Here is a 12270-nt window from a genome sequence, read left to right on the forward strand (position 1 = left end):
GAGTCACAGTGACATCTGGTAGGGTCGTAGTGGAATAACCAGAGCAGTTCATCAATTCCTCTTTATCTGATGTACAGTCGATTTTTAATGAGGTAATTGTAACTTTCTCATTTATAGGTGTATAATCAGTGGTTTGGTGACAAACCTTCTCTGTTACACTCTGTTGATTTCTCTTCATATTAAGGTCTCTCTCCACTATGGACACAGATTTTTTTTGTTGCATAGAAAAGGTTAGATTTTCTTTGAATAGTTTTGACTTACTTGTTATCGCTTATTTTGGAAAGGTTTTTAATGTTTTTATTTCTGGCTGTTGTACTTTGTAATGGCATGCTAATCAGACCTTTATTTGTCTTTTTGTTTTTTCTTTAATTCGTTTGGAATACTTTGTATACCAAATCTAGGTCACCCTTTGAATAATGCTTCTTTTTCAGTAGTTACAGCTGGTCTTATCGTTGGATCTGACAAAGACTCGAGTTCTTCTATCTCAGCCAGTATTGTGGTACTCACCACGATTGCCGCCTCTAGCTCCTCCGCAATAAGGATGGAGTCAGGCATATAGGGGGTTATTGGGTGAGGTAATATGTCAGCTATGGGTTGGGGTTTTTGTTGTAATTGGAGCAGTTCTCCTGCTCCCCAATCTACTTTGGAAGATACTAGGTCAAGAATATGCATTTGCGCATCCGTTTTTTTGTCCATTATTTCAACATTTTTGAGTAGGCTATGAATTCCTGTGTTCATAGCGCTCAGGGCTATTTCCAAGGCCACTGAGGGGTGCAGTTGAGAACCAAATGAGGGTCTTGCAGTGGGTTTGACAATGGATATTTGTGACAGACCTGAAGAATTGGGAGAGGATTCTACTGATTATGGATGAAGTATCGGTAAATGAGATAGATTTAATGGGGTTCTCTTTATTTCATGTGAGATCTGTTCATCTAAATGGGTTTATCCTATCACGGATACGTTATCAGTGGTTGTCGACATTGGCGGTTTCATTGCAGGGATGGAGTTTGTGTCAATGCACTCGCTGTTGGTTGCACATTCAGCACCTGTAGGGACAACTTTTCTACCATATCTGTTACCACTTGGGAGTAAAATATTGGTTGCTCACTGTCCAACGGATCATGTATCAACGTTTTTGTGATTGTGCTAGAAGTAAGCGCTACATCCCTCTCAGTGACATTTTGCACATAGGGTGTGAACTGTGAAGTTGCACCACTGCTTAATGATGGGAGAGCTAGCAAGATCTTGTCTGGTATCTCATTATAATTTTGCATAGGGTTGTGTCCCATGGATTCTTCCATGTTCACAGCAGTTAGCAGGCAAATAGTGGAATTAGCGTGCTGCTTTCTATTTGCCCATAAGAATCTTATGTCCATTGAGATAGATTTCGCTTGTTTCTTCATTGGTGCTTTGAATTTGTTTGAGGAGTTTAGAGGAACTTTTTCATGATGAAGGCCTGATAGTAGGGTTGTTTGATCATCTAGATCAATCAATAGTCCCCCCGCGATCTCAGGTATAGTTGATTTGAGAGTATACACGGCCATGCGTGGGCTGTCCGCAGGGACCTTTTTTATACGGGCTATCTCAGGAGACACGACGAGAGCTATCAGCTGCACAGCCGGACAGGCAAACAGCGAACAGCACTCACTGTGAACTCCATGATGCGCACTCGCGATGCGTGTGGCCAGCCAGGTTTATAGGTGTTCTGGGTTGCGGCGGCGGAGCTTCCAAGGTACTACAAAAAAGCAAACGTAGTTTGGTTTTAGAGGAGCGATATACTGTTGGATTGACCAAGTTACAATTCAATTTCTCCTGAGCCATGGCATGGCAGTAATGACTGAATTAATATGAGTCCGCTGCAAAGTAAACTCACAATTGCAGATTCTCAAATGAGAGCAGCGTCGCAGGAGCAGTTGTTTCCTCAGCGAACAGCACTCGCCGTGCACTCCACGATGTGTGCGCGTGATGCGCGCGATCAGCCAAGTTTATAGGGGTTGCGGTGGCGGAGCTTCCCGGGTACAGTAATGACTGAAGTAATATGAGTCTGCAGCAAAGTAAAGTCACAATTGCACATTCTCAAGTAAGAGCAGCGTTGCAGGAGCAGGTAAGTTTCCTCAGCGAACAGCACTTGCCGTGCACTCCATGATCAGTCTCTTTTAGTTTCTCCTCCCACTCCGTGTGGTGTCGTCACCAGTGTATTGAAGAGAGGAACAGTCCTCTCTCTTTGTTTTCATTATTGAGTGGGCTGCGCCCCACGTGACAGGAAGAGGAGGGGTTACCGCGCAGAGCGGCAGTTAGGAATTAGCACAATAAAGATAAGACGTGTTGCACCCCAGCTCTCGTGTCAGCCTCATTTGTAACGGAAGGAACACGTGTGAGTGTGAGGAGGTCCACGCATAAGATACTACATCTGGCGACGAGGCGGACACGCGCCCCGCCGTGCCCGCCGCCTCAGGTCGTAGCGCTCGGACGCCTGTGAGTCTTCGCCCTCTGATGCTCGAAAGATTGGGGGTCGGAGCGTGAGAGCTCTGCAGAGAGCGGCCCCGAAGCGCTCACTCCACGGGTGGAGCAGGAGCCGCAGCTCCCCGTGTTGAAAAGAGGCGCCGAAGCGCTCACCCCACGGGTGAGCAGGAGCCGCAGCTCCCCGTGAAACATCCTTCCGAGCGGGAGAAAGGGAAGACTTCTCTCCCGCCAACGGCATCAACGCCGGCAGGCGTGCATCTCAACACCGCGGGTGGAGCAGTAACTCCCCGCATCGCACCACCGGGCGGTCGAGGAGGGCTAGCCTCCCGCCGACGGCAAAGGACACAGTGTGCCCACTTCCAACGCCTGCGCAAAAGGGTAAGCAAGAACCCCGACGCAAACCGCGAGTCAAGAGGCACATCTACAAGGCCTCACAGAGTCTCACTCGATTTTGGCACGAGGAGAGCAATTTCCCCAACGCAGTGCCCCTAGTGGCGGTCAGACGCCATCGCACTCGCGAACGACTGGCAAGCCCAGGCCTAGCTCATGAGTGGCTCAGGAGAGGAGTCACCCACAGCCACAGCGACTCCAGCCCGTAGGGTGTCACTCACAGTCCCAGTGACACCAGCACAAGAGGAGGGATCCTCCGCCCCAGTGTCCCAACACAGAAAAATGACGGACAGCCTGCTGGCCCAATTACCAGCCAATTTTGACCTCACAGAGACGAGCACCCTAGGGTCAAGGTGGAGAAGATGGTTGAGAGATTTTGAAGTATGCCTGAAGGCAGCTGGCCCACTGGAGGACGAACAAAAGCTAAACCTCCTAAATCATGCGGTTGGTTCCAATGTACGAGACATCCTTGAGGAAATGCCGGAAGACACCAAAGACACATACGTCAAGCTAAAGACATCGCTTACAGAATACTTCACGCCTCACACAAATGTAGACTATGAACGGCATGTGTTCCACACTACCAAACAAAACAAGGGAGAATCCATAGACGCGTTCGTCATGAGGTTGAGATCGAAAATGAAGCACTGTGACTTTAACAATTACTCGAACGAGGAGGCCCTCAGGTCGCAAATCATAGTGGGGTGCGAAAGCGCGGACTTTCGGAAGCGACTACTACAACAGCCAAGAAGTCTAGAAGAGATCCTGCGCCTAGCGAGGTCCGACGCCGCCCTAGCAGCGCAGGTGGAAGGCCTGGACGACATAAAGATCTCCCACGGCAAACAAGAAAGCATTAACAAACTGGAGAGCACAACAAAAACCGCCCAAGATCCGTTTTGTTACAGGTGCGGCCATGAATACCCACACGAAGGGACGTGTCCAGCCATGGGACAGACATGCTCCGCATGTGGTGGCGACAACCACTACAAGTCCGTATGCCTGATATTTCGCAGCAAAATAAAAGGGGCCGGCAGAAATGGAAAGTCCTCGATGGAACCAGAACAGTACCAACCCTCTCACCACAACAGGGCAGCACACCACTTCCAGGAACAGGGACGGCGCCGTCTTCACGACGACCAACCGGAAAGAAGACAAGAGAGGAGAGAATGGAGGGAGAGCAAAACCACCCAGCCAAAAGCAAGGAGGCGACCCAGAAGATATGTGAGATGCCTCATAGAACAATCACAGTCAGAGAGTGTGTCAAGCGCATCCTCAGAAGAAAAATCCCGCAAACCGGAAATACAACAAGAAGCACCGCGGAAAAAGGGATATCTATACGCCCTTGGGAACGACAGGGCCAAAGAACACAGCCCGATGCTAAGAATACGAATAAACCAAACAGCTGCAGAATTCCTGATAGACACGGGAGCAACTGTGAATGTAATAAGCGAAGAAGTATACCGAAGCATACCGAACGCTCCTCGCCTACAGCCAGCACGAGCCCTCATCTATCCCTACGGCTCAAAAACACCCCTAGCCTGCAAAGGGTTTTTCATGGCATCATGCCAATACAAGGAACACAAGAAAAGCATCCCCATGCACGTGCTAGAAGCCGCCACCGAGAGCGGATGCATCTTGAGCTATCGGTCAGCCATAGAGATGGGACTCATTCACATATTATACCGCCTCATGGTGCACAAGTACCTAGATCCAACGGCAAGCATAGATCAAATATTCCCGGCACTGTTCAAAGGCTTAGGAAAACTAAAAGGAAAACAGATTGAACTTCACATCGACCCCGACATCACTCCAGTAGCCCAGCATTACAGGGGCATCCCCATCAACATTCAACAACAAGTTGAAAATGAACTAACCAAGCTACTAGAAGCTGACATTATTGAGCCCGCGGAAGGCCCCACACCATGGGTCTCTCCTATAGTACCAGTACCCAAGAGAGATTCTCAGGACATTAGGATTTGCGTGGACATGAGAAGGCCGAATGAGGCCATCCTAAGAGAACGACATCAAGCCCCCCGGATAACGGACATGGTGCATCTTTTGAATGGGGCGACAATATTCTCAAAGTTAGACTTAAACAAAGGCTATCATCAGCTGGAGCTCAGCAAGAACTCGCGATACATAACCACTTTTACCACCCATCTAGGTTTGTTCCGCTACAAGCGACTCAGTTTTGGAGTGTCCTCAGCGGCCGAAATTTTTCAAGCAGAAATCCACAATGTCATCAAGCACGTGCCCAACTGCTTGAACTACAGCGATGACATTCTAGTGTTCGGCCAAACTCAGGAGCAACACGACGACACCCTGATGAGAGTCTGCATGGCTCTAGAGGAAGCCCAACTAACACTCAACAAAGAAAAATGCGAATTCCGTAAGAAAACACTCAGATTCTTCGGACACATATTCTCAGAGAAGGGCATGACACCAGACCCTGAGAAGGTTAGTGCGCTCCGTGAAGCTGAACCACCAACAACAACATCTGACCTCAGATCATTCTTGGGGCTCGCAAGCTACTGCACGAGGTACATATGTGATTTCGCGTCCAACAGTGAACCCCTGAGAGCCCTAACCAAACTGAACACCGAGTTTGCGTGGTCAACCAAATGCCAAGAAGCTTTCCAGATCATCAAGGACCGCATCTCGGATGCCCGATACCTGGTGTACTTTGATCCCAAGAAGTCAACAGAACTCGTCGTGGACGCCAGTCCCGTTGGGTTAGGCGCTATTCTCACACAACTAGACGACATAGATGGAGGCGGGAAGCACATAGTGTCATACGCTAGTAGAAGCCTATCAAAAACCGAACAAGCCTATTCTCAAGCAGAAAAGGAAGGACTGGCGGTCGTCTGGGCTTGCGAGCACTTTCACCTCTTCCTATATGGGAAGCCTTTCACGGTTGTGACCGACCACCAAGCACTCACTTTCATCTACGGCAACCCACAAACAAAAATGCCACCAAGGATAGCCAGATGGGCACTCAGGTTACAGGACTATCGATTCACCATCATACACCGCCCCGGGAAAGATCAAAATCCTGCGGACTTCCTCTCCCGGCACCCCAAGGATAAGAGCGGACCCGAACAATCCATTGCTGATCAATACATCAGATATGTTATTCACAGCAGCACACCACAAGGACTTGACATGGAACAGATAACGAGAGAGTCCAACGCGGATCAGGGAATACAAACAATTTTGAGGTGCCTAGAAACAGGACGATGGAAACATGCAAAGCAGATTCGAGAGACAATGAGTGAAGATATCAAACTAGACATCACGTGCCTTTTGGCCGTAAAGGAGGAACTTGCGAAATCAGAGGAAGGACTACTACTAAAGGGGACAAAACTAGTAATACCACAAAACCTACGCCAGAAGGTGCTAGAGCTAGCTCATGAAGGACACAGGGGAATCGTATCCACCAAAAGGATGCTGAGGCAAAAGCTATGGTTTCCCCAACTTGACACCTCCGTGGAGAAATTGTTACAAAACTGTCCCACCTGTGCCATTGTAAAGCCACACACAGTCCCGGAACCCCTAAGAATGACCGAACTACCAGAAGGAACATGGGAAGAGATAGCCATCGACCACTTTGGGCCCATGGAAGGGGGTGAGTACATCCTGGTAGCCGTAGACGAGTACTCGAGATATCCAGACCTACAGATCATCCCATCCACCGCTGCACATCACACCATCCCGGCACTGGATCGGATGTTCGCAATCTATGGCATACCGAAGGTTGTAAAGTCCGACAACGGACCACCCTTCACGGGACAAGACTTTCGAAGATTCGCAGAATACATGGGATTCCGTCATCGCAAAGTAACGCCTTTGTGGCCTCAAGCAAATGGCACCGTGGAAAGGTTCATGAGCAACATCAAGCGCACAACTCAGATCGCACGCCTTACAGGTGAACCTGTTGAAAAAATGCTGTACCAACTTATGCGTGACTACAGGAACACCCCACACAGCACCACAGGGAAGTCACCTTCGGAGGTGATGTTCGGACGAATGATCAGAACACGACTACTGCACGCTCCCGACCATGAAGGACAGTACGAAGGGGACGCGGAAATGAGAACAAGAGACTCCCTCATGAAAGAACACATGAAGGAAGCAGCTGACCGCAAGGGCAGAGCCAGAGAGAGCGACCTGGCGCCAGGGGACATGGTCGTGGTCCGACAGCAACAACAGCGCAAGAATGCAACTCCATTCAATGAGGAACCCCTCATCATCACCACAAAAAAAGGATCGCTCATCACGCCGAAGGGGACCACCGGTCCATAACGCGAAACTCTTCGCACTTCCGAAGGATGCCTGGTTTTCATCAACCAAGAAGGTCAAGTGTGTGTGATACTTTCTCCCAATGGGACGCCCCTTATGAGGGAGACAGAGAAGACTCTGGAGATGACGTGACACCAGAAGAACCGCTGGCACTCTCTACAAGCGCGGATCATCGGCCACACAGAGCCAGGAGAAAGCCCACTCGCCTCATCGAAGAAATGGGCTGAGAACGCAACTGACTGTTTAGTGACGGGAGGGTGTGGTGTCGTCACCAGTGTATTGAAGAGAGGAACAGTCCTCTCTCTTTGTTTTCATTATTGAGTGGGCTGCGCCCCACGTGACAGGAAGAGGAGGGGTTACCGCGCAGAGCGGCAGTTAGGAATTAGCACAATAAAGATAAGACGTGTTGCACCCCAGCTCTTGTGTCAGCCTCATTTGTAACGGAAGGAACGCGTGTGAGTGTGAGGAGGTCCACGCATAAGATACTACACTCCGTCTCCCAATTTAGTCTCTGTTTTGTCCTAGCTGCCTTAATTGCAAGGTTTTCACATTCAATTGCAAATTACATCCTCGAAGATACCAGTATTCCACAAGCATTTTGAATGCAACTTGTGCAAGACACCTGTATTTTCAGAAATTCTAACTTTTGTACTGCTGTGCCTGCACTTTCTGGCCCTCTTAAGATGGCCGCCCGCACTGTAGGCCTCAGCAAGCACCCTGTGGCCTGAGCCTGCTCCCCTCCCATTAGCTGACTTGGCTCTCCTTAAACAATCACATCAACCGGGAGGCGGGAGCCAGCCCTTTTCATCTACGGCCCACATCGGAGGCCCGGTTGAGTCCTTCTCACTGTAACTTGTGCAGCATGAAGACCAGCTGACGGCTGCACTCCAGCAGCCCTGCATTTTCATGCTGCCCTGAGCATCATATGCCTCCTTTGTTGTTGCAATGAGCCTTGTGCTTTCTTCTGATGTGGCGCACCTCTGCAAGGTTTTCATATTCAATTGCAAATGACATCCTCGAAGATACCAGCATTCCACAAGCATTTCGAATGCAACTTGTGCAAAGCACCTTTATTATCGGAAATTCTAACTTTTGTACTGCTCTGCCTGCACTTTCTGCCCTCTTAAGAAGGCCGCTCGCACCGTAGACCTCAGCAAGCACCCTGTGGCCTGAGCCTGCTCTCCTGCCATTGGCAAGCTTGGCTCTCTTTAACCAATCACAGCAATGAGGAGGCAGGAGCCGGCCCTTTTCATCGAAGGCCCTGTCTGTCCCTGTCAGTGCCTAGCCATGTCTCCAGGGCCCACTTTCCTACATCCACGGTCAAATGTGTTCTATCATATAGCATACTCCATATTTGCAGGCCTGAACTGTGACATCCCCCCTCTTGCCATCACGTTGAGTACTGACTGATGCTTGGTGGCTGCTTTGTCTCTCCTTGACTGACTCCCTCTGCCTCTCCGATCATTCACATTCAGTTTTCCAATGTACTTCAGTGTAACTTCACTCTGCTCTCACCCCCTGAGTCTCGCTTCCACTGACCCCAATTCTGTTTTACTGTGCTGCAATTCCTGTGTCGTCCAGCACTGTTTTGCTCCGTTAGTGTAAAACTCGATTTTAGCTGTGCCTTCCTCCAGCATTGTATTTGTCTGCTTAGTGTAAAATTTGCATTTAGTTGTGCTTTCATCCAGCATTGTATTTGTCTGGTAAGTGTAAAACTCGCATTTAGGTGTGCCTTCATCCAGCACCTTTTTGTTCTGTTAGTATAAAATTCAATTTTAGCCGAGCCTTCATCCAGCATTGTATTTGTCTGCTTAGTGTAACTTTCTCCTTTAAGCGTGCCTTCATCCAGCATTGGATTTGTCTGTTTAGTGTAACATTCACATTTAGATGTGCCTTCATCCAGCACTGTCTTTACTTGTACTCCTAACACCCACTTGGCCAACTGTGTATCTGGTTCAGAACTTGCATTGCAGCACTGACACTCCCCCCTCTCACGGGTTTCTGCCTCTCCCTTCTTCCTCTCGATCAGTGATGGCATTCTCCATCTCCCCAATCTTCTCCTACTGCTACACCCTCACCTATCCTGCCTCTCTCACAAAATCTGGACGAAAAAAGCATACAAAAAGACATCCTTGCTGCAAACCCCTGGCCTCCCAATTTCAGACACCTATGTCAGTGCACCCTCAAGAGAAATCTTCAATGACATCCTCTTTTTAGTCCCCTCCCCTGACCTATGGACCTCTCACCTCACTGGCACTCTCCCACCTTACTCTTCCACATCCATTAATGGTGGCACAAAGTGGGAAGTCCTCCTTATGGGCTTCTTCTCATCCCGCTGCTGCATCAATGTCTACCTCACAGGCACAGTCCTGGTTCAAGGCCCTCAGGTCAAACTCCTTCTCTTTCACCGGATCCTTCCATCTCTGATCAATTTCCTTCCTTCCCCTGCCCCCCCTTCTGTCCCCTCTGTCCCATCACCTCAGACGGAAGTCCACGCCCCTATACTCTGCCTCAAGAAACCTTCTAAGGCAGCGATCATCTCCACCTGACGACCCTCAACTTTTGCTCTGCCATCAAACACGCTGCTGACATCTACCTTCTCCTTGAAGACACTGATCTGGACATTCTTGCACTTACTGAAACCTGGTTCAATGCCAGCTCAGTTACTTCATTTGATTCACTCATACCTGATGGCTTTAAGATAACCTCAAATCCTCAACCCCACCGTGCTGGCAGAGGGGTAGCCTTAATCCTCCCAGAGTGGATTCCTTCTTCCATCCTACCCACTCAGCCTTACTCATCCTTTGAGAGCCTAGTATGCAAATTGGTCATCTCTGTCCACCACCTTGACCATTGCTACTATCCACCGGCCCCCATGCACTTCTTCTCTCTTCCTTTCCGAGTGGGCGGACTTCTGTTCCTCCCTACTCTCTACCACCTCCAACCTGCTACTACTAGATGACTTCAACTTCCATGTAGACTCCCCTTGCATGGCAACCACCCTCTTCACTGGCCTCTGTTACCCTCTATCCCTCTCCTTTCTTCCCTCTGGCCCTACCCATTCTGCTGGACACATGCTAGATGCCATTATCCACTGCATCCTCACTCTCTCGTCTCCCCTGGTCACCCCTCTCTCCTGGTCTGACCACTCACTACTCTCCACCCATCTGGGTCCATATGGCCCTATGACAACTTCTCATAAAGCTCTGCCAACCTCGTTCACGAACATCCGTCCGATGAAACGAGTGTCATCTGCTGCCTTCTCCTCCACCTTCATTCCCCCACATCCACACATCCACTGATTCTCCCCTCAGCAACCTCTATCTCTCCATTACCAACATACTTGACATTCTTCCCCCAGTCATGAGGATCAGCCTGAAACCTGCCTCCAAGCGTAACACCTGGTACGACTCTGAACTTGCAGACCAAAAACATAGCTTGCAGACCAAAAACATAGGTGCAGGGCTGCAGAAAGGAAGTGGCAGAGCTCAGGTGCACCCTCTGACAAACTGGCCTGCCGGCTGTCCCAGAGACACTACAGACTCTCCATCCATGGCAATAAAAAGAGCTCACATACAGGCACGAGTGTTCAATGCCTCCAATAACATGGCTGAACTCTTCAAAATCTGCAGGGAACTTGTCAACCCATCTGCAGTATCTTCTGCCTCTACTCCTTCACACGCCGTATGCAATTCACTCGCATCTCAATTCACTTCCAAAACCCAGGACATACTGAACAGCCTTGTCTCACAATCCTCCGAATCAACCCTACCATTCCTCCACACCTACCACCCACCCTTCTCCTTCCTCCTTCTCCTCCTTCGCTCCTGTCTCCCCTGAAGAATTCACCAGAGTTGTCAACTCCATGAAGGTCTCTTCCAAACAGGTTGCCCCTTGCTCTTCCAGAACCATCAAGGACAACATCTCCTCGCTCGCCTCTGCTCTTGCTGAACTCTGCAACCAATACTTTGCTACTGGTTCTTTTCCATCCTCCCTCAAGCACTCCCTTGTGCGCCCCCTCCTTAAAAATCCCTCTGCAGACCCTTCCTGCCCAGCCAACTACCGACCCATTTCCATCACCCCTTCCTGGAGAAATTACTAGAGAAGTTGGCCCTCCTTCAACTCAAGTCTCATACCGAACCTGTTGGCGGTCTACACGACCACCAGTCCGGAAACTGCTCTTCTGAACACCCATGAAGAACTGCTTGCATCCCTTGACTCCATCTCCCCTGCTGTCCTTATCCTCCTTGATCTCTCTTCGGCATTTGACATAATGAACCCTTCCATCCTCATAAAAGGGCCCCATGATACCCTTGGTATCTCGGATCGAGCACTGGACTGGCTCACCTCCTTCCTCACTGACCGGTCCACCAACACCATTCTTGGCCCTTTCTCCTCCCCTAATTCCTCCCCCACCTGTGGTGGCCCGCAGGGCTCCATTCTTGCACCCTAGTTCTTTAACATATACCTTTCTCTGCTGGCAAGCCTCATTTCCTCCTTCTCCCCCAACTTCTAGTGCTACGCTCACAACATTCAACTCCTCTTTAAACTTCCAACTGATCCCCTTGCACCTTCCTGCATCGCTGTCTACCTCTCTGCCATCCAGGCTTGTTGCACTGCTAATGACCTCTGCCTCAATGCCAGCAAAACAGAGATTCTCCATATTCGGTCCCCTGCACCCTAACTCTTCCCCTCACTCAGGCCATCCTCCATGGGCTCTCCACCTGCCCCCTCCTCTATAGCCAGGAACCTCAGACTCATATTTGATCCCTCCCTCTCATTCATCCCTCATATTCAGGACATTATTTTTATTTTCTTTTATTTGTATTTGGCTCACATGAACCTTTACAAATACATATTCTTATCTGACAGTTAAAATTACAAAAAAAAGGACATTGTCAAAAAGTCCCACTTTCAGCTCTTCCTTCTCAAAGGACCTCTACCCGTTCTCACCTTCCCCCAGATACTAAATGTTCCTGTGCTCTGGTTCTGTCCAGGCTGGACTATTGCAATAGCCTCCTCCTTAATCTTCCTGCATCCACCCTGCGACCCCTCCAGCTTACCAAGAATAGGGCAGCAAGGCTTATCCTTGGCCACAAGCCCAGGGTCCACATCTCT

Source organism: Ambystoma mexicanum, chromosome 5q (genome assembly GCF_040938575.1).
Source record: "Ambystoma mexicanum isolate Mex_15411 chromosome 5q, UKY_AmexF1_1, whole genome shotgun sequence".
In the NCBI taxonomy this organism is placed as follows: domain Eukaryota; kingdom Metazoa; phylum Chordata; class Amphibia; order Caudata; family Ambystomatidae; genus Ambystoma; species Ambystoma mexicanum.